The following is a 26,709-nucleotide window of genomic DNA, read 5'->3' as shown; positions in this document are numbered from 1 at the left end:
CTTCAATCAGCTCACAGGTAACAAACTGCTAAGCTTGTTTACAATGTTTTAGACATTTTAATTGGGTGTTGAAATTGGTGATGGGATATTTAATGGCTGCAGAGGTATCCATTTTTTATGCATTGGCTTGACAAAGGCTGTCAGGAGTACAGCCGAAACGTTGCTGTTATTTTATGCGGGACGAAATAAAGGTGAAGTTTTAACTCATCAGTTCATTCAACTATTTGAAAAACCCCCGATGCTGCATTTAATCTGACGTTAGCTCTGCTGTCCAGGGCACTGCAATGGGATATATTTATGTACCGCCGGTGGCTTCCTGGGACCCACCCATGCTGTCGGTCCACACGGAGTTGTAACTGCATGTGTCTACTTATAAAGAACCCCAGTCTGACTGGGGCATGCAGTGTGGGCCGAAGCCAAACTGCATTAAATCTGACGTTACCTCAGCTGTGCTGGGCACTGCAATGGGATATATTTATGTACCGCCGGTGGGTTCCAGGGAGGCACTTATGCTGTGGGTGCACACGGAATGCCCATTGCAGAGTTGTACCTGCCTGTGACTATTTATAAAAATCCCTGGTCAGACTGGGGCATGCAGTGCGGGCCGAAGCCCACCTGTATTTAATCTGACGTTAGCTCTACTATCCGTGGCACTGCATTGGGACAAACTACAGGAGCAATACAGCGCTAATGAGACGTGCACAGCTACGCTAGCATAGGAGTCCGCTGTAGGCCCGCGATTGCTGAGGGTTTGTGCAGAGGCCTATGTCCTGGGTGCAGTGAACGTCCGCTTCCTGCCTAGGATTGCTGAAGCTGTGGGCCAAGGCCTATGTCCTGGGCGCGGTGCAAGTCTGCCATGTTTGGCCGCTCAGATCAATTTTTTGTTCATGTCTTGGGCTTCCTAGGACCCACCTATGCTGTTGGTGCAAACATAGTTCCCATCGCGGTGTTTGACCTGTCTGGCACAAAGACACTGACTGACTTGGGTAGGGGCCAGAGTGCAGATGGCTTTCCCCTTGCAGTGTGGATTGAGCTATGCGACACCTTGACAGAATGAATAGTGTGTGGCACATGGATTCCCCATTGCTATGCCCACGTTTGCAGCTCCTGACGGAGGTGGCACAGGATTGGATGTCTCATTGCTTCTGTACAGCATTGTGGGCTATCGCCCCACCTCTTTTAAAAAGGGTCGCTGCCTGGCCCTGCCAACCCTCTGCAGTGTGTGCCTCCGGTTCCTCCTCATGGCTGACACACTTATACATAGACATGAGGGTGGTGTGGCTGTGAGGCCAGCGTGTGGCATGAGGACAGCTGAAGGCTGCGCAGGGACACTTTGGTGTGCGCTGTGGACACTGGGTCGTGCGGGGGGGTAGGGAAGCATGTAACCCAGGAGAAGAGGCATGGGTGTGTCCCGCAGGCAGTGCTTGTGCTTAGTTGGAGGTAGTGTGGTGCTTAACTAAGGTGTGGCTTACTAATGAGGGTTTGTCCGAAGTAAAAATTGTTAGGGGGGGGCCCACTCTTGCCGCTATTGTGGCTGAATAGTGGGACCTGGAAACCTGAAATGCAGCCCAGCATGTTGCCCCTCGCCTGCCCTATCCATTTCTGTGTCGTTTCCATCACTTTTTGGGTTTTGCAGATTTTCACCAATGAAAACCTTAGCGGAGCATGGCTGATATACAAAAATGCTCGAGTCGCCCATTGACTTCAATGGGGTTCGTTACTCAAAACGAACCGTCGAGCATCGCGGAAAGTTCGACTCAAGCAACGAGCTCCTGAGCATTTTGGTGCTCGCTCATCTCTATTCTTAACCCAGATACAAAAGTTTTCTCTTTTTATTCCCCAGTCCACAAAAATACTCAAGAATAGACTATTTTTTTATCACGCATTCTTTACTAGATTCAATCATCAAAACATTCTACGACCCTATCCTCTACTCAGACCATGCCCCTATTTTCATGAACATGGCTATATCCCCAAGGAGGAGATCTGCAACCAACTGGCTATTAAATGACAACCTGTTGAATAACAAAGAGGATGTCGAATATATTATTATAATAATAATAATAATCTTTATTTGTATAGCGCCAACTTATTCCGCAGCGCTTATATACAAAAAGGCCTACAGCATTATTTCAAGGAGAATGCTCTGGAGCCATATAACCCTGCGATTCTTTCGGAGGCCCACAAGGCTGTAATAAGAGGTTTATTTATTGAGCTGGGTGCTAGAAAGATGAAAGAAAAAGGGAGAGAGACTTCCTCTCTCATTGAGCAGATTAAAAACATAGGATCATGTAACAAGAAAACTTTCTCACCACAACATGAAAAACACCTGTTTAACTTGTATATTAAACTAAAAGAGCTCCTTAACCAAAAATTTGAAAAAGACCTCTTCTTTGCAAAATATAAACACTATGCCTTCGCCGACAAATGTGGTAAAAAGCTTGCAGCCCAAATTAAAACTCAGAATGCTAAGTAGAGATGAGCGAGCACCAAAATGCTCGGGTGCCCGTTACTCGAGACGAACTTTTCGCGATGCTCGAGGGTTCGTTTCGAATAACGAACCCCATTGAAGTCAATGGGCGACCCGAGCATTTTTGTATATCGCCGATGCTCACTAAGGTTTTCATTTGTGAAAATCGGGGCAATTCAAGAAAGTGATGGGAACGACACAGCAACGGATAGGGCAGGCGAGGGGCTACATGTTGGGCTGCATCTCAAGTTCACAGGTCTCACTATTAAGCCACAATAGCGGCAAGAGTGGGCCCCCCCCCCCCAACAACTTTTACTTCTAAAAAGCCCTCATTAGCAATGCATACCTTAGCTAAGCACCACACTACCTCCAACAAAGCACAATCACTGCCTGCATGACACTCCGCTGCCACTTCTCCTGGGTTACATGCTGACCAACCCCCCCTGCATGACCCAGTGTCCACAGCGCACACCAAACTGTCCCTGCCCAGCCTTCAGCTGCCCTCATGCCACGCCACACTCATGTCTATTTATAAGTGCGTCTGCCAGAGGAACCGCAGGCACACACTGCAGAGGGTTGGCACGGCAAGGCAGCGACCCTCTTTAAAAGGGGCGGGGCGGTAGTCCACAATGCTGTACAGAAGCAATGAGAAATCCAATCCTGTGCCACCTCCATCTGGAGCTGCACACGTGGGCATAGCAATGGGGAACCTATGTGCCACACACTATTCATTCTGTCAAGGTGTCTGCATGTCCCAGTCAGACCGCGGTTTTTTATAAATAGTCACAGGCATGTACAACTCCGCAATGGGAATTCCGTGTGCACCCACAGCATGGGTGGCTCCCTGGAACCCACCCGCTGTACATAAATGTATCCCATTGCAGTGCCCTGGACAGCAGAGCTAACGTCAGATGAAATGCAGGTGGGCTTCGGCCCACACTGCATGCCCCAGTCAGACTGGGGTTCTTTAGAAGTGGACACAGATGCATTTACAACTCCCTGTGGACCCACAGCATGGGTGGCTCCCTGGAACCCACCGGCGGTACATAAAAATATCCCATTGCATTGCCCAACACAGCGGATGTAACGTCAGCTGTAATGCAGGTGGGCTAAAAATTAATTTGATTACACTGTAGGCGAGGGCCCACAAAAATTGCTGTATCAACAGTACTAATGTACATCAGAAAAATTGGCCATGGCCAACCAAGAGGGCAGGTGAAACCCATTAATCGCTTTGGTTAATGTGGCTTAATTGGTAACTAGGCCAGGAGGCAGCCCAGTTAAAATAAAAATTGGTTGAGGTGAAAGTTTCAACGCTTTAATGAGCATTGAAACGTATAAAAATTGTTTAGAAAAATTATATGACTGAGCCTTGTGGGCCTAAGAAAAATTGCCCGTTCGGCGTGATTATGTGAGGTTTCAGGAGGAGGAGCAGGAGGAGGAATATTATACACAGATTGATGAAGCGAAAAGGTCCCCGTTTTTGATGGGGATACAGAATGATGCTTCCATCCGCGGGTGCAGCCTACGTAATGCTTAGGTATCGCTGCTGTCCGCTGGTGGAGAAGAGAAGTCTGGGGAAATCCAGGCTGTGTTCATCTTGATGAGTGTTAGCCTGTCGGCACTGTTGGTTGACAGGCGGGTACGCTTATCTGTGATGATTCCCCCAGCCGCACTAAACACCCTCTCTGACAAGACGCTAGCCGCAGGACAAGCAAGCACCTCCAGGGCATACAGCGCGAGTTCAGGCCACGTGTCCAGCTTCGACACCCAGTAGTTGTAGGGGGCAGAGGCGTCACGGAGGACGGTCGTGCGATCGGCTACGTACTCCCTCACCATCCTTTTACAGTGCTCCCGCCGACTCAGCCGTGACTGGGGAGCGGTGACACAGTCTTGCTGGGGACCCATAAAGCTGTCAAGGGCCTTAAAGAGTGTTGGCCTGCCTGTGCTGTACATGCTGCCTGATCTCCGCGCCTCCCCTGCTACCTGGCCCTCGGAACTGCGCCTTCGGCCACTAGCGCTGTCGTATGGGAATTTTACCATCAGTTTGTCCGCCAGGGTCCTGTGGTATAGCAACACTCTCGAACCCCATTCCTCTTCGGGTATGAGAGTGGAAAGGTTCTCCTTATACCGTGGGTCGAGCAGTGTGTACATCAAGTAATCCGTAGTGGCCAGAATGCGTGTAACGCGAGGGTCACGAGAAAGGCATCCTAACATGAAGTCAGCCATGTGTGCCAGGGTACCTGTACGCAACACATGGCTGTCCTCACTAGGAAGATCACTTTCAGGATCCTCCTCCTCCTCCTCCTCCTCCTCCTCCTCCTCCCCCTCCTCAGGCCATACACGCTGAAAGGATGACAGGCCAGCAGCATGTGTACCCTCACCAGTGGGCCAAGCTGTGTCTTCCCCCTCCTCCTCATCTTCCTCCTCCTCCTCCTCCTCCTCCTCACCGCGCTGAGATATAGACAAGAGGGTGCTCTGACTATCCAGCGACATACTGTCTTCCCCCGCCTCCGTTTCCGAGCGCAAAGCGTCTGCCTTTATGCTTTGCAGGGAACTTCTCAAGAGGCATAGCAGAGGAATGGTGACGCTAATGATTGCAGCATCGCCGCTCACCATCTGGGTAGACTCCTCAAAGTTTCCAAGGACCTGGCAGATGTCTGCCAACCAGGCCCACTCTTCTGTAAAGAATTGAGGAGGCTGACTCCCACTACGCCGCCCATGTTGGAGTTGGTATTCCACTATAGCTCTACGCTGCTCATAGAGCCTGGCCAACATGTGGAGCGTAGAGTTCCACCGTGTGGGCACGTCGCACAGCAGTCGGTGCACTGGCAGATTAAACCGATGTTGCAGGGTCCGCAGGGTGGCAGCATCCGCCTTGGACTTGCGGAAATGTGCACTGAGCCGGCGCACCTTTCTGAGCAGGTCTGACAAGCGTGGGTAGCTTTTCAGAAAGCGCTGAACCACCAAATTAAAGACGTGGGCCAGGCATGGCACGTGCGTGAGGCTGCCGAGCTGCAGAGCCGCCACCAGGTTACGGCCGTTGTCACACACGACCATGCCCGGTTGGAGGCTCAGCGGCGAAAGCCAGCGGTCGGTCTGCTCTGTCAGACCCTGCAGCAGTTCGTGGGCCGTGTGCCTCTTCTCTCCTAAGCTGAGTAGTTTCAGCACGGCCTGCTGACGCTTGGCCACCGCTGTGCTGCCACGACGCGCGACACCGACTGCTGGCGACGTGCTGCTGCTGACACATCTTGATTGCGAGACAGAGGTTGCGTAGGAGGAGGAGGAGGAGGAGGGTGGTTTAGTGGAGGAAGCATACACCGCCGCAGATACCAGCACCGAGCTGGGGCCCGCAATTCTGGGGGTGGGTAGGACGTGAGCGGTCCCAGGCTCTGACTCGGTCCCAGCCTCCACTAAATTCACCCAATGTGCCGTCAGGGAGATATAGTGGCCCTGCCCGCCTGTGCTTGTCCACGTGTCCGTTGTTAAGTGGACCTTGGCAGTAACCGCGTTGGTGAGGGCGCGTACAATGTTGCGGGAGACGTGGTCGTGCAGGGCTGGGACGGCACATCGGGAAAAGTAGTGGCGACTAGGAACCGAGTAGCGCGGGGCCGCCGCCGCCATCATGTTTTTGAAAGCCTCCGTTTCCACAAGCCTATACGGCAACATCTCCAGGCTGATCAATTTGGCTATGTGCACGTTTAACGCTTGAGCGTGCGGGTGCGTGGCTGCGTACTTGCGCTTGCGCTCAAACACTTGCGCTAGCGACGGCTGGACGGTGCGCTGAGAGACATTGCTGGATGGGGCCGAGGACAGCGGAGGTGAGGGTGTGGGTGTAGGCCGGGAGACGGTCTTGCCTGTGTCCTGAGAGGGGGGTTGGATCTCAGTGGCAGGTTGGGGCACAGGGGGAGAGGCAGTGGTGCAAAGCGGAGGCGGTGAACGGCCTTCGTCCCACCCTGTGGGGTGCTTGGCCATCATATGCCTGCGCATGCTGGTGGTGGTGAGGCTGGTGGTGGTGGCTCCACGGCTGATCTTGGCGCTACAAACCTTGCACACCACAGTTCGTCGGTCGTCTGCACTCTCAGTGAAAAACTGCCAGACCTTTGAGCACCTCAGCCTCTGAAGGGTGGCATGGCGCTAGGGGGCGCTTTGGGAAACAGTTGGTGGATTATTCGGTCTGGCCCTGCCTCTACCCCTGGCCACCGCACTGCCTCTTCCAACCGGCCCTGCTGCTGCACTTGCCTCCCCCTCTGAAGACCTGTCCTCAGTAGGCTTAGCAAACCAGGTGGGGTCAATCACCTCATCGTCCTGCTGCTCTTCCTCCGAATCCTCTGTGCGCTCCTCCCTCGGACTTACTGCAATTACTACTACCTGAGTGATAGACAACTGTGTCTCATCGTCGTTGTCCTCCTCACCCACTGAAAGCTCTTGAGACAGTTGCCGGAAGTCCCCAGCCTCATCCCCCGGACCCCGGGAACTTTCCAAAGGTTGGGCATCGGTCACGACAAACTCCTCCGGTGGGAGAGGAACCATTGCTGCCCATTCTGGGCAGGGGCCCGAGAACAGTTCCTGGGAGTCTGTCTGCTCCTCAGCATGTGTAATGGAGTGAGGAGGCTTGGAGGGAGGAGGAGCAGCAGCCAGAGGATTCAGAGTTGCAGCAGTGGACGGCGTAGAACTCTGGGTGGTCGATAGATTGCTGGATGCACTTTCTGCCATCCACGACAGGACCTGCTCACACTGCTCATTTTCTAATAAAGGTCTACCGCGTGGACCCATTAATTGTGAGATTAATCTGGGGATGGCAGAAACGTGCCTCTCTCCTAATCCCGCAGCAGTCGGCTGCGATACACCTGGATCAGGAGCTCGGCCTGTGCCCACACCCTGACTTGGGCCTCCGCGTCCTCGCCCGCGTCCACGTCCTCTAGGCCTACCCCTACCCCTCAGCATGGTGTATTACCAGTAGTGCAGAAACAGAACACTGTAATTAAATGTGCCGCTTATTGGCCTGTGGTTGGAGGCTGACTTCGCTTACGGAACGCACAGCAGAGCCAGGAAAGAATTTTGCGCAAGCCTGTAGTGAGACGTAGGTGCGTATGACTGAGCTAGTGGAATTCACAGCGCAGAAGCAGTCAAGTGTCCAAAGGCCACTAGTAGGCCTTAAGTATTTTGCTTCTATTTTTTTAAAGGCTGAGCTGAGACAGCAGACAGATACTGTAGGCAGCGTATATATGTATACTGTTTTCCTCTGGACGGGATGACGGCGGTGATGTAACGGGCAACGCAGAGCCAGGAAAGAATTTTGCGCAAGCCTGCTCTAACACTTAGCTGCGTAATAATTAGGACTACTACCCCAAGCAGAGACGCAGTACACTCAAGACGATCACAGGCAGCCCAAAGATAGTATTTTTCCCAAATTTGTTTGAAAAAGCCCACTGCCTATATAGACAGTATATCTCTTTCCCTGCCTCACCAGCACTGGCCCTATACTATGTACAAGGACTGCAGACTGTTTCCCTCTGGACGGGATGACGGCGGTGATGTAACGGGCAACGCAGAGCCAGGAAAGAATTTTGCGCACGCCTGCTGTAACACTTAGCTGCGTAATAATTAAGACTACTACCCCCAGCAGAGACGCAGTACACTCAAGACGATCACAGGCAGCCCAAAGATAGTATTTTTCCCAAATTTTTTTGAAAAAGCCCACTGCCTATATAGACAGTATATCTCTTTCCCTGCCTCACCAGTACTGGCCCTATACTATGTACAAGGACTGCAGACCGAGGACGCAATGCTCTGCACGCCCGATATACAAAAAAAAAAATAATGTGCAACACTGCTCACAGCAGCCTTAACAGTACTGCACACGGTCAGATGTGGCCCTAAGAAGGACCGTTGGGGTTCTTCAAGCCTAAAATAACTCCTAACGCTCTCCCTATAGCAGCAGCACTGTCCCTGATCTATGTCAGAATGCATCTGTGGCGAGCCGCGGGAGGGGCAGATTTAAATACTCGGGTGACACCTGATCTCGCCAGCCACTCACTGCAGGGGGGTGGTATAGGGCTTGAACGTCGCAGGGGGAAGTTGTAATGCCTTCCCTGTCTTTCTATTGGCCAGAAAAGTGCGCTAATGTCTCAGAGAGGAAAGTGAAAGTAACTCGAACATCGCGTGGTGCTCGTCTCGAGTAACGAGCATCTCGAACACCCTAATACTCGAACGAGCATCAAGCTCGGACGAGTACGTTCGCTCATCTCTAATTGTGGAACATTCCAGCGGTCCTCAGGAGACTTAAATTGTTTTTTCATTTGGACAGTCGAGCCTTCCTTTGTGGTGTCCTTCCATAAACACTATTTTTATTCAGTGTTTTTCAACACTGGACACTTAAGCAGAAGTTTCTGCACTTTGTACAATTTTCTGTAAGTCTGTTGCTAATGTCCTCAGATTCTTTCTTTCCTCTTTCAAGATTGCTCCTTGTGCTGTTGGAGTGACTTTAATATGGTGATGTCCATTCCTAGGGTGAATAGCAACAATCCTAAAAAAAACTCCATGAGTTGATTTTATGTCTATACATGGATTGATGCATACCCAGGTCTTTAACAATGCTTTTTATAGCCTCTTCCAACTTCATGCATCTTTATAATACGTCTTTTGAGGTTTTTTTCGTTATTTACTTAATGGGCAGAGCATCTATGAAACCCCCACCTTTAATCTTATCTCCTTAATTAAAACTTTAAACAAAGTGTAAATAGCTAGCTATTTCTTAACTGCTTAACCTTCACTAAGCTGGAAGTAGCGCCATGGAATGAATCGCTAGTCTTCCACCTTTGTCGAACTTCAACCCACTCCGGGCCTATGGCCAGAGAGTGTCACTTTCGGTGACCAGTAGGGTGCATAAATTAAAGAATTGACTAGAGCGTGGTACCAATGCTTGCAACTTTGTCACTATGTCAGGTCCCTTGGGGATACCCAGCACCTTGTGCGACCTGTGACTCCTTTCCAGAAATTGTGTCTACTGGCTCCCGATAATCCGCTTAAAATCTCTGCCCTATATTGACTGTTCCTTAAAGATGATACGCGAGACGAGAGCGGCACCTTAGAAGGGTGATAGGAAAGAGAGCTAGGTAGCATACCCTGGGAGGAGTTGTGGAGAAAGGCCTACATCCTGACCCACAAAATGAACATGTTCAGTAGGATGCAGGAACTCAACTACAAAATTATAACTCAATGGTATAGGACCCCAGCGGAGTTGGCCAAAATTTACCCCCAATATCCGGATGTTTGTTGAAGGTGTCTTCAAGATAAAGGGATGTTCTTACATTTGTGGTGGTCATGTCCTAAAAAACACATCCTTTGGGAGGAGATTGGTGCCCTATATGCTTCAGTTTGTAGGTCCCCAATTAGTTTAACCCCTTGAGATTCCCTTCTTGTTGATGATTCCAGGATCATTTGCCCGAACTAAGAGATCCCTATTGAGATTTTTCTTACTAGTCATGCGGCAGATTATCCCGAGGAGATGGAGATCCACCACTGCCCCTTTGAGGTTGATGTGGCTGGAGTCCACAGACAATTTGAAATATATGGAGGAGTTGTATGCAAGGGATGAGCTGCGGTATGCTGAATTTTAGACTCAGTTCTGCACCTCCCCAGAATTGAACACTTGGCTCTCCAGCGGCACCAACCCATTCCAATTAACCTGTTTACTTTAATCCACCAAGAATGATGGAACGTCAAGCGTGTAGTAAAGCCTTTTCAAAGACGGAAATCTTTTTCTTGTTACCTTTTTCCCTTCCCCACACCCCACCCCTTTGTCCTCTCCCCTTCCTTTTCCCCCTCTTCTTTCCCCCTCTCCATCCATAGCAACTTATCCTTCTCTCTCTTGTTGTTAATTTGTATGTATTGCAACTGGAGAATATAAGTTATAAATGCCGCTAAAAGTTCTGCTTAGCTGAAGAGGTTTACGAGAAAGCACGACAGAAGCAGTGTGTGTTAACTTTATTGTTTATTATGTTTTCACAGCTGAAAACCTTGCTATTTTCACCTGAGCCAGGCGTAACCTGGGAACATCAGCTTAGCTATAAGGCACATACATAAGACTTCTCTCCAAGACATGAGCAAAATAACACACTGTAACTGGCACTCAGATAGAAAAGGGTTGCTAGAAAGAGATAAATAAGGAAAGGAGCGGGAACTACATCGCTCTCTCTCCATTGTCTAGATGGAAAAATATTATGTCTCAGAACCTGAAAAGAATGGCGGGGTGATGGATCAGGACAGAGCCCTGGATCCCATGCAGAACACTGAAATTAAACCCTTACTCTTGTTTTGCTGTTAAAGGGGAACCCTACAAAAATTAGATTTACTCAATGATGGTATTATAAGAGCTTCTTGTAGCACAGAATGTTAAGACAGCAAAAATGCAGCCCTAAGCTTTTGCTCATGGCCACAAGGTTGCGAGTTCAATCCCCGCATAGCTCGTGTAGCCGGCTCAAGGTTGACTCAGCCTTCCATGCTTCCAAGATTGGTAAAATGAGTACCCAGCTTGGTAGGGGGTAATAAATAAATTACATGAAAGCGATGCAGAATAAGTGGTACTATACAAATAAGTTGATTTTTATTTTTATTACGTATGTGGTACTTTTTTCTCCTGCAAAATACTTGAACGTTACATAACCATTAACTGACACATTTTACTTGCTCCTGTACAATAATTAAACGTTACTTAAAATGTCACCGATCATTTAGCAGCATAACAATGGTTTTTCAATGGCACTAAGGGCCCAAATATAATCTTAGCATTAAAGGGGTTGTCTCGCGGCAGCAAGTGGGGTTATACACTTCTGTATGGCCATATTAATGCACTTTGTAATATACATCATGCATTAAATATGAGCCATACAGAAGTTATTCACTTACCTGCTCAGTTGCTAGCATTTCCGTCGCCATGGATCCGTCTAATTCTGATGTCTTCTGGCATTTTTAGACACGCTTGCGCAGTCCGTGCTTCTGGCTGGTGAATGGGGCCGCTCGTGCCAGAGAGCTGGTCACCGCGTCGTCATCGTAGCTCCGCCCCGTCACGTGTGCCGATTCCAGCCAATCAGGAGGCTGGAATCGGCAATGGAACACACAGAGCCCATGGTGCACCCTGGGAGAAGACCCGCGGTGCACCTTGGGAGAAAACCGCAGTGCATCCCTGGGAAAGGACCAGCGGCCATCTTAGGGAGAAGATTTTTATAACTCCATATTTCGTCAGATCGGTGAGTAGCAAGCGGTTTAAAAACCGCTTTAAATTGCTATTTTATGCCAGGGGGGTGACAGGGGGAATGGGGGAATGTAAAATTTTGATGTTTGCCGTGAGATAACCCCTTTAAGGCGTTAAAGGATATGATGCAACATGCTTTCCGTTGGGAATATAAACAGCCATATTAAAGTTGGTTTTCTTCTGTACTTCATCCCTTGGTGCAGCTCAGAGCACACAGTCCATTTTTAAATCTAAAACTTTGCATCGAGCTGTGGCAACATAAACTTTGGGAAACTCAAGAATGGCTCGGCAGACGGGAGTCCATGAAAGTTGGTGTGCATTATAAATGTGATAATGTCTCTATTACAGGAGCCCATGAAAGTTTTTTCTTCTTGATCTCAAACTAAATAGTGTCTCTACGCAAGTGGGATTTCATAAAAGTATTTTGTGGATTATAACTAAATATTGGCTCAACACATGTGAGAGTCCATATAAATTCTTTACACTACACGGTACACTACACTTTAATTATAATCATCAAATGTTTTACAATACCGTATAAAGAAAGAGGAATGGAAACTATGATCTGTGCAAACACTTTGGGGAACTTATTGTAATTTGTGGTCTTCAGTTTGAACAAAATAATTAATTGTTATAGAAAATAAATTTGGTGATCTATTTAATCTATTGTGATCTTCTGAATGCCTTTCACCATGTCGTACAAATGTGTAAATAATCTTGTTGACCTTGATCTAATCAGATCTCTTTGACGTTATCAGTTGAACAGATTTACTTACTTTATTTCCATAGATAAGTATTGTTTTTGGCTTTACCTTAATTCATTTGCAAACTAACTTTATCAGTTGTGATTAAATTATTTAATGTCAGTTGTAAGATTATCAGACTACATAATTCAGGCCCCTTTACCTGTGGAATAAATGTGAATTGAGATAAGATTTTTATACTCATTGCATAATCGTCCCATGTCTACAAGTGGATACACTAGTAGTAGATACAACCATATTTTAGAATGAATACATCAAGAGATAGCTGCAAATAACACTATCCTGTTTGTTAAGCACTTATTACATTTCGCAATGATTATTCTGCTTTGTGATAGGTGACCCAAAGCCCATATCATACCAAGTATAAAGTATAAAAACTCATGAGTTGCACACTGTCACTGGCGCGGAGGCAGTAATGGCCAAGCTTATCCTGCTTACTGGTAGGTACAAAGATAACATTTACAAATTAAAAGAAACTAAAATTAGAAGATGATTCAATCTTGTTTATAAAGTATATATGTAATTGTACTTTAACACATATGGTGGCCCCAGTGGATTATTGAGTGTGCGGTACCTTTTAGAAAAGTTGTTTTTGTTAGTTAGTAGAAACTTAACAACACAATATGCAGTTTTCTATCCCAATAAGAATGGAATGGATGCTACTGTTACATTTTAGGCTTACATCCTTTGGTTATTTGTTGACTACCAATACACTATGTCACTAGTACTACCAATTACTCATATTAGTTTAATTATCCAACACTGTAATGTTTCAGTACTCTGCTTCCTATCATTTTCTAAAATGAATCAATGTACTTTTATAAAAATAATATTTGAAATATTTTCTACAAGGCATATCCTGTTATTCCTGATTCATAAATGTTTACTGATATTAACAAATTCACTGAAATGAAGTAAAGATTTAATCTGTACTACAGAATCTGAATTGTAGTCTTCTTTTTGTAGTTTTGGGTCTGACCCTGGGAGTTCAGATTGGTAAGTCCTCCTATCTGCGTGTCTTTGTTAATGCAGAATGTATATATTGTGATAAATATTTTGCGTAAATCAAAAGTACATGTAAATATGTTAAAGAAAGGCTGTCCCCTTGGACCATCCTCATAACCTAAAATAATGAATAGTAGAAAAGGCATGGTGTTCAAATGGGTAATTTGTCTGCTTATACTCCCTCCCTGTCGCCTTCTGTGTGCCAGCAAACCGGCTGTTCACTTCATTCATTTATTTATTTTGCTCATTCCATATAGCACATACAGTACATATTCTGCAGCACAGTACACATTCTATCATCACCTTTTTCCCAACTATAGTCACTTCTTATGTTTTTAGGCTGCCTGTCCACGGCCATGATGGAACAGGCTCACCGTGGAGAATCGCAGCAAATCGCAGCATGCCTCGATTTTTATCCTGCAAACGGAGAATCGCTATGATTCTCTGCTCATGGACGACGGGCTGCGCTTTCCATAGTTAGCCTATGGAAAGCGTTCACTGTGTTACCCGCGGCCGGATTATTGCCGCGGATAGCACAGTGACATATCCTCCATGGATAGGCAGCCATAGAGTATGGGAGAAAACCCAAGCAAACGTGGGGAGAACATACAAACTCCATGTAGATGTTGCCCTTGGTTAGATTTGAGCCCCAGCACTGCAAGGCAACCGTGCTAGTCACTGAGCCACCATGCTGAAGCATAAGAGGTTCACCCCTATCCATTATCTGTGCATGTTAAGTAGTCTTCATGAATCGGTGAATGGTCAGTTTTCCAAAGCACAGTGAAGGAATGATAGGAAGTGTAAGTATACAAATTATAAATTTAACCCCTTGACGACTGCCCATGCAACCTTTTACAGCAGTTGTTTAGCGGTCTTATTCTGCTGCGTGCATCTTTTTACAGTGCTGTATCAGAAACTTGGTACAGTTCTCACATGCCAGGGGGAGCGTGGGCCCAGCTGTCTAATGACAGCTCGGCACTTGCTCTTATGACATGGACTGGAGAAACTACTGATCCCTGACATTTTCTTCTTACATGCTACAGTCAATGCAACCACCACATGTAAAAGGTTGACAGAAGGAAGGGGCTACCTCTGTCATCCATGAAGACCCTGGAATGTGATCCATAAGGCTTCTGGATCTGTCATCTTTGGTGGCCTATGAGGCTTATGCTCATAGCACCATATAATACACTGTAATACTGAAGTATTGTAGTGTATAAAAAGAATGATCAAAGGAGATGCTATTTAATTCCCTTAGTGGAGCAAAATTAAAAAGTTAAAAAAGTGTAAAACAAAATAGTAAAAAAGATTTAAAAAATGTAAAAAAAAGAATGTCAAAACCCCACCTTTCCATCTTCAGAATCTAAGAAAACACAAAAAAAATCACCACAAATTTGGTATCACCGTGTTCATAAAGACCCGTGTAAAACAGTTAGTGCAATATTTCATTTGCACTAAAAGATGTTGCTCTCAGTGCATTATAAATAGGATAAAAGGATAGTCTGCATGATTTGAAACAACGGGGAGTGCATCGAGCATATCCTGTACTGGATCGTCATTGTGTTCCTCAACACTGAAAAATTAATAATAACTTTGGCAGGAATAAAGTTACATGATATGTAAGAACAGATTTAGATTCCTCATCATGATTTTCTATCAGATACACATGTCACATGCACCCCTTCCAATTTGAAAATATCGACTTGGCTCCAAGATGTCGAATTTCAAAACAGCTGCTATCTTTGATACTGCCCCTCACAGATTTCACTTCCCCTTATCAACATGCCACACAGAGGATGGCTCTCCCAACCAGTGTTTTCCATTCATTCAGGTGTCTCCATACCGTTGGACCACCCTGTATATACCTAAAATTAGTATGGAAACCCGATCAGTGAATTGTCTTTTATTCTTAAGTAAAATGTTTTCTCACCATAATAACTGATAGCATTTCATTACCATCTGAATGCTCAGCTCCATGATCCTTCGAATCAAGGTGCCACAGTGCTAAGTAAATTACAATCACTCCAAATAATATAAATGGGGCTGTGTTGCAGTTCTCCATACATCAACTGACCCCTGTAAATTGCAATAAAACTGCAGTTGCATTTTTCATAAAAATGCTGCATTGGAAAAATTCCTTAAAGTGCCTCTTTGGCTAAAACACATTTTTCCATACCTGTTCGCCTCAACTGATTACCTGTCACACCCTGGAGGTCTTCTATGTATGTTGCAGTCACTTCACGAGCGGAAAACAAATGTTCTATTTCTGTGCGGGTCTCGCCGGCTCCGCTCTGCGCATGCGTCGGCTGGGCGGCAGCCTGCACATCACAAAGCAGAGCAGACGCGGAAGCAGGTGAGCCACACTGGTCACTGCAGGGGCACAGGTCGGATCCGCTGTGAGAATTCTCACAACACAAAAGGATACATTTCAAGACAGAGACAAATTATGTGCAGACATTAGCCCTTTCATTCCTGCAAAGGTTCAACACATACACTTCATTCACACAGAAGTTGCTGACAATACAAAGGCACAAGACAAACATGAAAGACATTCTAAAGTGGCCTATAGGTCTGGGCCACTATACTTCCAGAAGACCTCCAATAAGACCTGCAGGGTGGTGCTGTCTTGGTGGCCTCACTCTCTCTACTGTTGCAGACTTGATGCCCACAGCCGCAGTCACAGCATTTCTCTGATCCATCTGGGATGCCACACTTTCACTATTGTTCCAGGAACTACTATAGAATAGTTGTGCCTGACCAACTTTATCGGGGAAATGGTGCACAGGGCAGAGCGTACGGCCAGGCAGTCCTGGGACCAGCTAGTCCTTCTAACTTATAGCAAAACAACTACCACACAATTTATCCCTTGACAGGAAGACTATCTATATAAAATATGCCACAGGTCCATATGAGCAACACAAAATGCCCACAGGCTTGCATTGTCACCCTGGTTGTGGACTGATAACCATGACCTTGCTCACCAAGTAATCAATCTGCGGCTATTATTCCCCAGCATCATATTGGACTGCGCATGGTCTGGTGACAGATTTAGGCCGTCTGTCCACGGCTGCGACAGAATATCGCTAGCGATATTCCGCTGTGGCGGAGGAGGGGGGAGCACTAAAAGGTCTCTGCGACGAGCCTATATTAATCATAGGCTCATCGCGGAGAATTGCGGCATGCCGCGATTTTAATCACGTGAGCGGAAAATCACTGTGATTCTCCGCTCGTGTGCGGTAAGCTGTGCTTTCCATAGTTATCCTATGGAAAGCGTGTCATGCGAGCTCCGCATGCAATTTATCGCCGCGGATCTCGCTATAACACCTCGGCCGTGGACAGACAGCCTTATTTTGATATTCTACATCATAATTATGCTACTAATCATCTTTTTCTCTCTGCTAAATACAGGCTCGGCCTATGAATTAATATGTTATTTTACCAACTGGGCACAGTACCGACCTGGACTAGGGAAATTTAACACAAATAATATTGATCCATGTCTGTGTACACACTTAATCTATGCCTATGCTGGAATATCCAACCACCAAGTCGCTGCCTTAGAGTGGAATGATGCCAATCAATACAATGCTTTCAAAGGCCTAAAAAAGCAGTATGTACCCTCATTTTATCACTTTTATTTCATTTGTGGACCCAAAGTACAGATTATTCATGAAAACTTGATCCCCGAATAATGACTTGTTTCCTCTGTGTTCTAGGAGAATACCGTGTGTTAAGTTTCTATTAAATGTTTGTAGCCTAATTTTGCATCTTCTATCAGATTTGATTCACTTCTCACAAAAATGTGCAGTAATCTTATACTAAAGAAAAATTTTGCCAATAAACCGATATCTGTTGAAAACATGTTGGCGAGGCCTTATTTACATGACCGTGTATAGGCTGCTATTTAGCCACGTAAAAAGTCGGGTTAAATCATGACTGTCTAAATCATTGGATTCCAATATATTCATTTAGATGAACTACGAAAAATTGTGCCGGGAAAAATAGCACATTTTATACGCTTCGTCAAAAGATAGGTCTTGCCCTATCTTTTGCCGAAATATACTGGAAGTTCCCATAGACTTCAATAGAAGCAAAAAAAAGGGAGGGGGAGGGAGTTACCTGCATCCAATCCTGGGAAAAGAAGACAGTGAGCTCTGTTTAAGCGTTACTAGTAGAGATGAGCGAACGCGTTCGTCCGAGCTTGCTATTCGTGCGAATATTAGGGTGTTCGGGATGTTCGTTATTCGTAACGAACACCATGCGGTGTTCTGGTAAATTAAACTTTCTTCCCTGAGACGTTAGCGCTTTTTTTTGGCCAATATAAAGACAGGGAAGGCATTACAACTTCCCCCTGCAACGTTTAAGCCCTATACCACCCCCCTGCTGTGAGTGGCTGGGGAGATAAGGTGTCCGCCTGATATGAAAGTCTGCCCCTCCCGCTGCTCGCTATGGATGCATTCTATATGCGCTCAATGGGGCCAGCGGCAGCAGCGCTGACCCCATTGAGAACATATAGAAGACAAATCCTTCTTCTCTGGCACAGCTGTAACAGCTGTAGCAGAGAAGAACGATGTTTGCCCATTGAATTCAATGGAACCGGCAATACAGCCGACTCCACTGAATGCAATGGGCTGCCGGCGATCGCAGGATGAATGGTCGGAAAGGGGTTAAATATATAACCCCTTTCCTGCAATTCATCCAGAAATGTGTTACACTAAAAATATATACCGGCGTATAAGGCGACCGGGCGTATAAGACGACCCCCCAACTGTCACCTTATACGCCGGTAATACAGTGGAGAAAAGAATAAAAAGCATTACTTACGTTTTTAGATGATCTGCGGCGCTCCTGCAGGCTGTCGCTCCCTCCTAATCCACGGCAGAGTATTCCTTTCTCCACGAAAGACTTTAAATCCCTGCCTCCAGAAAGACACGTGCCTTCAGCCAATCACAGCCAATGACAATGATGTCATTGAATGGCTGTGATTGGCTGTGTTTCTGGAGGCGGGGATTTCAAGGCTTGAAATCCCCGCCTCCAGAAACACAGCCAATCACAGCCATTCAATGACATCATTGTCATTGGCTGTGATTGGCTGAAGGCACATGTGCTTCTGGAGGCAGGGATTTAAAGTCTTTCGTGGAGAAAGCTTGTCTGCCGTGGACCAGGAGGGAGTGACAGCCTGCAGGAGCGCCGCAGATCATCTAAAAACGTAAGTAATGCTTTTTATTCTTTGCTCCACTGTATTACCGGCGTATAAGGTGACAGTTGGGGGGTCGTCTTATACGCCCCGTCGCCTTATACGCCGGTATATATTTTTAGTGTAACACATTTCTGGATGAATTGCAGGAAAGGGGTTATATATTTAACCCCTTTCCGACCATTCATCCTGCGATCGCCGGCAGCCCATTGCATTCAGTGGAGTCGGCTGTATTGCCGGTTCCATTGAATTCAATGGGCAAACATCGTTCTTCTCTGCTACAGCTGTTACAGCTGTGCCAGAGGAGGACGATCTTTATGCTGACAGTGGGGGGGGGGGGGGGGGGGGCACTCTTGCCGCTATTGTGGCTTAATAGTGGGACCTGTGAACTTGAGATGCAGCCCACCATGTAGCCCCTCGCCTGCCCTATCCGTCACTGTGTCATTCCCATCACTTTCCTGAATTGCCCAGATTTTCACACATGAAAACCTTAGCGAGCATCGGCGAAATACAAAAATGTTCCGGTCGCCCATTGACTTCAATGGGGTTCGTTGTTCGAAACGAACCCTCGAGCATCACGGGAAGTTCGTTACGAATAACGAACACCCGAACATTTTGGTGTTCGCTCATCTCTAGTTACTAGTCATTCCAAGGATTTCTGCTGATCGATGGATTTCCATGCAGCAGCGTATTTTTTTGCCATCAGCAGCAGCCACCCATGTGAATGGTTGATAATACGCTAATTAAGATCTGGACTTGATCGCGGTTATTGGTCATTCATGCGATTTTACAGGGGAACGTAAAAACGCATACAGTCGTGTGAAAGAGGCCTAAATAGGTTTTAGCAGATGTTCCATTTTCACTGGCAATCCAAAAATGTCCTACCAGTTGGGAAAAATTGAAGTGATTAAGGATCGAACATTGCATCAATTTTGGTTTATCAGATCAGTTAATGGCATTAGATATTTTTTGAATCTGATGAAAAGTCTGTCTGTGTATGGCGTGCTACAGATAAATACTGCTCTAGTCCTTTAACGAGCCACTGATTTATAGTATAAATACAGTTTCCTGTGCTATCGATAAACTGTCTTATATTTTCTTATAGAAATGGTGCCCTGAAAACTCTAATATCTGTTGGCGGATGGAGTTTTGGAACAAGTCCGTAAGTAATTAACTTCAATAGAAGTAAATCAACATTAATCTAATACAGGTAAAATGAGCTGCGCTCTCTTTTTTTCACTACAGTTTCACTTCTATGGTGTCAACTCCCAAGAATCGTCAAGAATTTATTACATCAGTTATTGAGTTTCTCAGAGTGTATGAGTTTGATGGTTTGGACCTTGACTGGGAATATCCTGGATCCAGAGGAAGTCCACCGAGGAACCGGCAGCTTTTCACCATTCTGGTTCAGGTAACAACATAACCATTGATAAGATCGACCCTCCATGAAGTCAATGGACATAGAGTGCTTTTCTGTTTCATAGAGGGGGATCATGAGTCGGGCACCCCTCCAGGACATCTATGTACAGTTATAGAGAATATGGACAGGGGTTCCATTTAGCTGAAAGCAAACCTCCAGGCTCTCTGTTATTATAACACATTTGCCTCAGTCCGTGTGCCATTTACCTGATAATTATCTATTTCTTCCTGGTGGATAATAAGTAATTTGTACTTTATTATCATCTGTACCCTTGCTCCCTTGCTATAAGTGGAATCAGCTCTCCATTCACTTTCTGATAAACTTGAGATACACTTAAGTATACAGCAGCCAATAAGAGAAGGCAAAGCTGGGGGGGGGCAGAGGAGCAGTTTAAACCAAAGATGGGGTAGGGGTGTGTCTCGAGCCACCCCAGACTCCTTGCAGGCACTGTAGATAAGCACAAATCTCAGTTCTGCTCTTATGGAGATATGTAAAAAAGCAGCAAGATGTGAGGAAGTTAAATAGCAGGTAATCATCCTCTGTGGGTACTGATTAGAATATTATATATTAGCTCCTGAATGGACAGCTGCTTTGGATCAGGATTTCTCCACCTTTCTAAGTATAGTATTCCCTAGTGCGGTAGCATATATGATGATTGTGCGCCAGGCTTATATGGAGCATGCTCGGGAGCCAAACCTGCCCCATATGCAGTGGACACCGGCTATGAAACACAACTTAGACCTTGCTGTAGTGACTGTGGTCAGCGATTACTCTAAACCCAACGGTGTAACACCTTCCATGCTGTACTTGACATTGACCATGGCATTTAAGTGAGGGTGAATTCAGACGAATGTGCGAGTATGTGCTGGTGCGTACATAGGTGCGCACAAAACTAGCGTGCACAAACACACGTGAATGCAGATCTGTGCAGCATTGCTTTTAATGGGGTTGCAGCTGCTGCCGGCGTCCCCATTGAAAGCAGTGATCTGCCAGCAACCCCTGCAGTGAGTTTCAGGGAAGGGCTTTAAATATAATCCCTTCCCTGAAAAATCATTCTATCTGGTGTAAAAAAAAATGTGTTTTTTGTAATGTATTATTCGTTCTTTTGACATATTTTAAGTCATATGGGCATTCTAAGAGGTAGATGACAAATTTTGTATCACAATGCAGAAACTGTTTAGGATGGACAGAATCCTGCTGGGGTCCTAGAAATATCTCTTTCCTTCCTTGTGATACGTGCTGGCAGCATTTACATCTAGATCGTGATTACTCTAAACCCAACTACGTAATCCCTTCCAAGCTTTGCTTGACATCCACTAAGGCATACAAGAAGTTAGAAAGAAGCAGGGTGCTCCCTATGTTTCCCAACTGGCCCTCTCCCCACAACAAGATCACACAGTGCTGAATAGTAGTCATGGCAGACAGAGATTTAGTGAGAACCACTAGTCTTGCCTCTCTAGCACTTCTATTACTACCTGCCTGTGGCAGGGTGCAATAGAATAACAGCCATATACTATATAGATACATGCACACAAGCATTTTAAAGGTTGCGTCTGAGATCATCGGGTGCAACTTGCATTGGACAGCACTCAAACATGCTATCTGATGTGCTGAACACTGTGCATTGACATTTGCTATTCTCGTCCAAAAATCAGGCAAGAATAGGACATGCTGCAATTCTTTTTACTCTGACTATCAGTTCGAGTATAAAAAAAGCCCGTATGCTTACACATATTCAAATGAAATGAGTGCTATTCTGTTGGACAGAATTATTATCTGTGCGCATGTACTCTAAGGGTAGATTCACACCAACGTGTGCGTATGCGTACATAGGTGTGCACTCATGTATGTGCAAAAACACGGGTGTATGAAGGTCCGTGCATTGCCTTCAATGGAGCTGGGGACAGTGGAGACAGGATGCAGCTGAGCCCCGGCAACTGAAGAAAGGTGAATATGATTTTTTTTTACATTTTTAAACACGTTTGGGTTGTTTTTCAGGGAAAGGTTTATATTTGAAGCCCTTCCCTGAAAAACAATTAGGGGTGCCGGCAGCTGGATCCTCTACCGCAGCTGTCATCTGTGACAGCTGCAGTAGGGAGTTCTTTATTACCTGCAGGGATGAAGAAAACATCTGCCGCATCTGTCACATCTGTGACAGGTGCAGCAGGGAATTCTGTATTTCCAGCGGGGATGAAGAAAACATCTGCCACATGTGTTCTTCATTCCCGCGGGGGACACGGCAGCAGGAGACAGGTAAGTATATATATATATATATATATATATATATATATATATATAATTTATTTTTACACTAAAAGGCATGATTTTTCAGGGAAGAGCTTATATTTAAAGATCTTCCCTGAAAAATCACTTCAGGGGTGCCGGCAGACCATTGCCTTCAATGGAGCAATTGGCAGCAGCCGCGGCTCCATTGAAGGCAATGCATGCAGGACCTATGGTGCACACATGTCCTATCTCTACAGGCACACGCCTGTAAAACACACATATGAACATACCATAGGGAATTCAGTGGTTGTAATAGACACGTGTTTTTGTGCGTATGAACGCAAATAAACACGCTTGTGTGAATCCACCCTGATACAGAAGTATTACAGTGTATTGTAAAGCAATCAAGAGTTTGCATGCTCAAGTCCCACTAGGGGACTAAAAAAAAGTAAAGAAAAAAGAGTTTAAAAATATATGCAAAAGATATAAAACATTGATGTATTTGGTATCGCCAGGCCCAAAAAGTCCAAACTAATAAAATATTGTTTTTTATTCCACATAGTACATGATTTTAAAAGAGACCTTTAATACCAGAATTTCATTTTTTGTCACCTCCTTTCCCAGAAAAATGGAATAAAGAAAATGATTAAGAATTCATATGCACCCAATTTGTCACCAATATATACTAAAGTTCATCCCACAAAAAAAAACGTCCAGCGACTGAATGACCCTCCATGCAGTGTAAACAGCAGTCGGTCACTTCTGAATGATTGTCTGTCTACTGTGAATAGAGGCTACGGAGGAGATCGCTCCCCAGTCTGCTCCGTCTTCATGCCAGTAACTCTCTGAGCGATGCCAGCGATACTCTCTCCTGTATGAGAGTACAGGAGTGAGCATCACTGGGACGAGTTTCGGGCATCGTTTTCCCCACAGATCGTCTTGTGTAAAAGGACCCTAAAGCTGGGCTCACACGAGCGTATGATTACCACGTAAAATGTGTGCGTTGTGTGCCCGTGTGATACGCGGTAAGAGGAAATTGGCTTTTGCCTCATTGGGTTTTTTTTTGCCTTCCTCTGGATCAACAAGGGGGAGGTTGAAGCAGGCTGAACTAGATGGACAGTGTCTTCATTCAGCCTGACATACTATGTTACTATGATGTGGTCATGTTCACCTGTCACAGTATTATCACAAGTTCTCCACAATTACTGGAAAATCACGGCAGAACTTTGGTATTTTGGCATGATTCTCCAATAACAATTCCCGGGTGTTTTGTTGTGATTTTTTCAAAATCATTGGAAAATCCCACAATTTTGCTATAATATTCTGAAAATTAAAGAACACCCAAAACAATACCGTGACAGGTAGACAGCCGGGAGGCCTCCTCAGGGGACACATACAGCAGGCTGACAACCGTGGCTTTAGATGATGACCAGATAAGAAATCAATTTTCCCCACTGTTTATATAAATATAGTATATACATACTTGGTAGGGGAAGCTAGTCTGGAGGGTCTACCTGGTCTTCACTGGGAGGCTCTACTTATAGGACATGTACGTTTCCACTTGAGAAAAATGAATGAATCATTATTATTGTCTGCATTTCTACACTGTTGTAGGAAATACGGGAAGCCTTTGAAATAGAAGCTGCAATAAGCAAACGACCAAGACTCATGCTGACGGCTGCGGTGGCTGCAAGTATTAACAATATCCAATCAAGTTATCAAATACCACAAATTTCTGAGTAAGACAATATATACATTTCTGTCTTTGTGTTTATAAACCTGTCTGTTCTTTACCATGTTGTTATGTCAATGACACTTTGGACGTTTTGGCATAGTGTGAATTATTACGTATTAAGTTCTTTTGGACTATTGTATGGAATTATGTATATGTACCCCTTTTTAGAAAAAACTTGGCAGGAAAATCAATTGAACAAGTTTTATAGGGACATTTGAGACATTGATAGGTCTATGTTCCGATATAGAATGGCCCTTTTCAGCGCTGTTAATCTATATAAAAGGGGACACTTTAGGGACTCTGTATGGTGAATGCACCTGACACAACAACAGAACAGTAGGTACTCCATGAGCCGCTATATGTTACCTCTCTAAGGCACCATATTCTCATCTTGAAGCGAAGGGGGAGAATACATTTATAGGGGAACATATTGTAAGGTCTGCCACTCGTGTCTGCTACCCTCTTGCGGTTCTGGGCAGCTGCAAGCATCGCTCTTCTCCTCCTGTGTGTATGGATCCTATATGTTTGCTTTCATCCAGCACTGAGAGGGTTAACCAGATATATGTCACTCAGCTCATCTGTGGGGTGAATAGGCATTACTCCTCTATTTAAGCTGGGTTGTGGCACTTCCTCTTTGCCTGAGAATTGATGTGTGTTAGGTTCTGGCACTCAGCGTTCCTAGGTCGCCTACTTCTGTGTACTCTGTCTGCTCTGTGTTGCAGGTCTCCTTCTGCCTCCCTGTGTAGGCTCCTTGTATATCAGCCTGTGTGTACGTTTGTTTTCTGTCAGTTCCCTTTCCTGCTGTATGGTTTACTCCTGTCCTTTCCTGCATCTGCGTGCATGTCTGTCTGCTGCCAGTCCCTGCGTTCAGTACCCCATCAGGGATAGTCAGACTGCAGGTTCCAGCAAGGCGATCGCCTTGCTTGTAGGTAGGGGCCTTCCCATTTCCTTTGCAACCAAGGGTCAGACTTTCATCTCTTGTTTCCTGGTAACAGTCCCTCTTACTGTAGAAGTCAGCTGCCAACCACACCAGGACTGGTCTAGGCCAGGCTGCCTGGTTGGTCCAGTGGGTCCACAATCCTAATCCGCAACACATATGTTCATACAGCATTCAATTGAGCATCCCACATTTCTTTGCACAGAATTTTTATTTTTACAAGACAATTCTTTACATTTAATGTATATGCCAACTTTTTATTTAAAACAATAATTAAAGTTGAAATTTTAAATTGATCTATATTTCAGTAATAGAGATTCAGGCAAGGGGGGCATTTAGTTGTCCGTGAGGCAGCCAAATGTGACATTATTGCAATTTGTTTGCACACTCAATGTTTTATCCCAAGCCAATCTCTGACCCCAATTTTCTTTTCCTTCAGGCTCCATTCACACGGGGCAGTTCGGTTGCATTGAAAACCACACCGAAATGTTCATTTGCAAAACTGCGTGCGTTTTTTGCCAAATTTTTCTACAAACATAGTAAAAACACACATGATTTCACTAATGCACTTTTTGGTACAGTTTTTATTGCAAACGAACTGCCCTGTGTGAATAGAGCCTCTCAGTGGAAGAATGAGGTTGCCCACAAGTTGTGGTAATGCTGTGATTATTGCAATTTAATCATAATATGGTCACCTGGTTTACATATTTTAAAGGGGTTGTCCCGAGGCAGCAAGTGGGTCTGTACACTTCTGCATGGCCATAATAATGCACTTTGTAATGTACATTGTGCATTAATTATGAGCCATGCAGAAGTTATAAAAAGTTTTATACTTACCTGTTCCGTTGCTGGCGTCCTCGTCTCCATGGTGCCGACTAATTTTCGCCCTCCGATGGCCAAATTAGCCGCGCTTGCGCAGTCCGGGTCTTCTGCAGTCTTCTATGGGGCTCCGTGTAGCTCCGTGTAGCTCCGCCCCGTCACGTGCCGATTCCAGCCAATCAGGAGGCTGGAATCGGCAGTGGACCGCACAGAAGAGCTGCGGTCCACGGAGGAAGAGGCCATCTTCAGCGGTGAGTAGAGAAGTCACCGGAGCGCGGGGATTCAGGTAAGCGCTCCGGTGAGCTTTCTTTACCTCCCTGCATCGGGGTTGTCTCGCGCCGAACGGGGGGGGGGTTGAAAAAAAAAAAAACCCGTTTCGGCGCGGGACAACCCCTTTAATGTCTTTAGCTCAGTAGTCTCTTTGTTATGTTAAGCTAATGCTTTAGTGTTACTGTGTGTAAATATATACATATACAGTTGCAAGAAAAAGTAAGTGAACCTTTTGCTATTACCTGGATTTCTGCATTGATTATTAATTTTAAAAAATGGCCTAACTATTACCTAGTTCACAATTATAGATATACACAATGCAACCAAACTAACATCTAAGGTGACCAGACATCCCGTTTTAGGCCTCTCTTCTCCATATAGGGAGCCCAGTACTATGAATAATGCATTATAGTTGGGGGCCTTGTTACAGGTTTTGCACTGGGGCCCAGGAAGTTCAAGTTACGCCCCAGCGTTAAGGGGTTAAGAGAAGTTGGGGGGGTCAAAGATAAACTTTTACTCCTGGGTCCATGAGCTTTTAGCTACGCCCCTGTAAAGAGCCCAAGGGTAACAAAAGACCTACGGAAGACTCTGCAGACTGCAAAGACCTCTG

Source organism: Eleutherodactylus coqui, chromosome 4 (genome assembly GCF_035609145.1).
Source record: "Eleutherodactylus coqui strain aEleCoq1 chromosome 4, aEleCoq1.hap1, whole genome shotgun sequence".
Classification (NCBI taxonomy): Eukaryota; Metazoa; Chordata; class Amphibia; order Anura; family Eleutherodactylidae; genus Eleutherodactylus; species Eleutherodactylus coqui.
Note: the sequence above shows the minus strand (reverse complement) of the source record.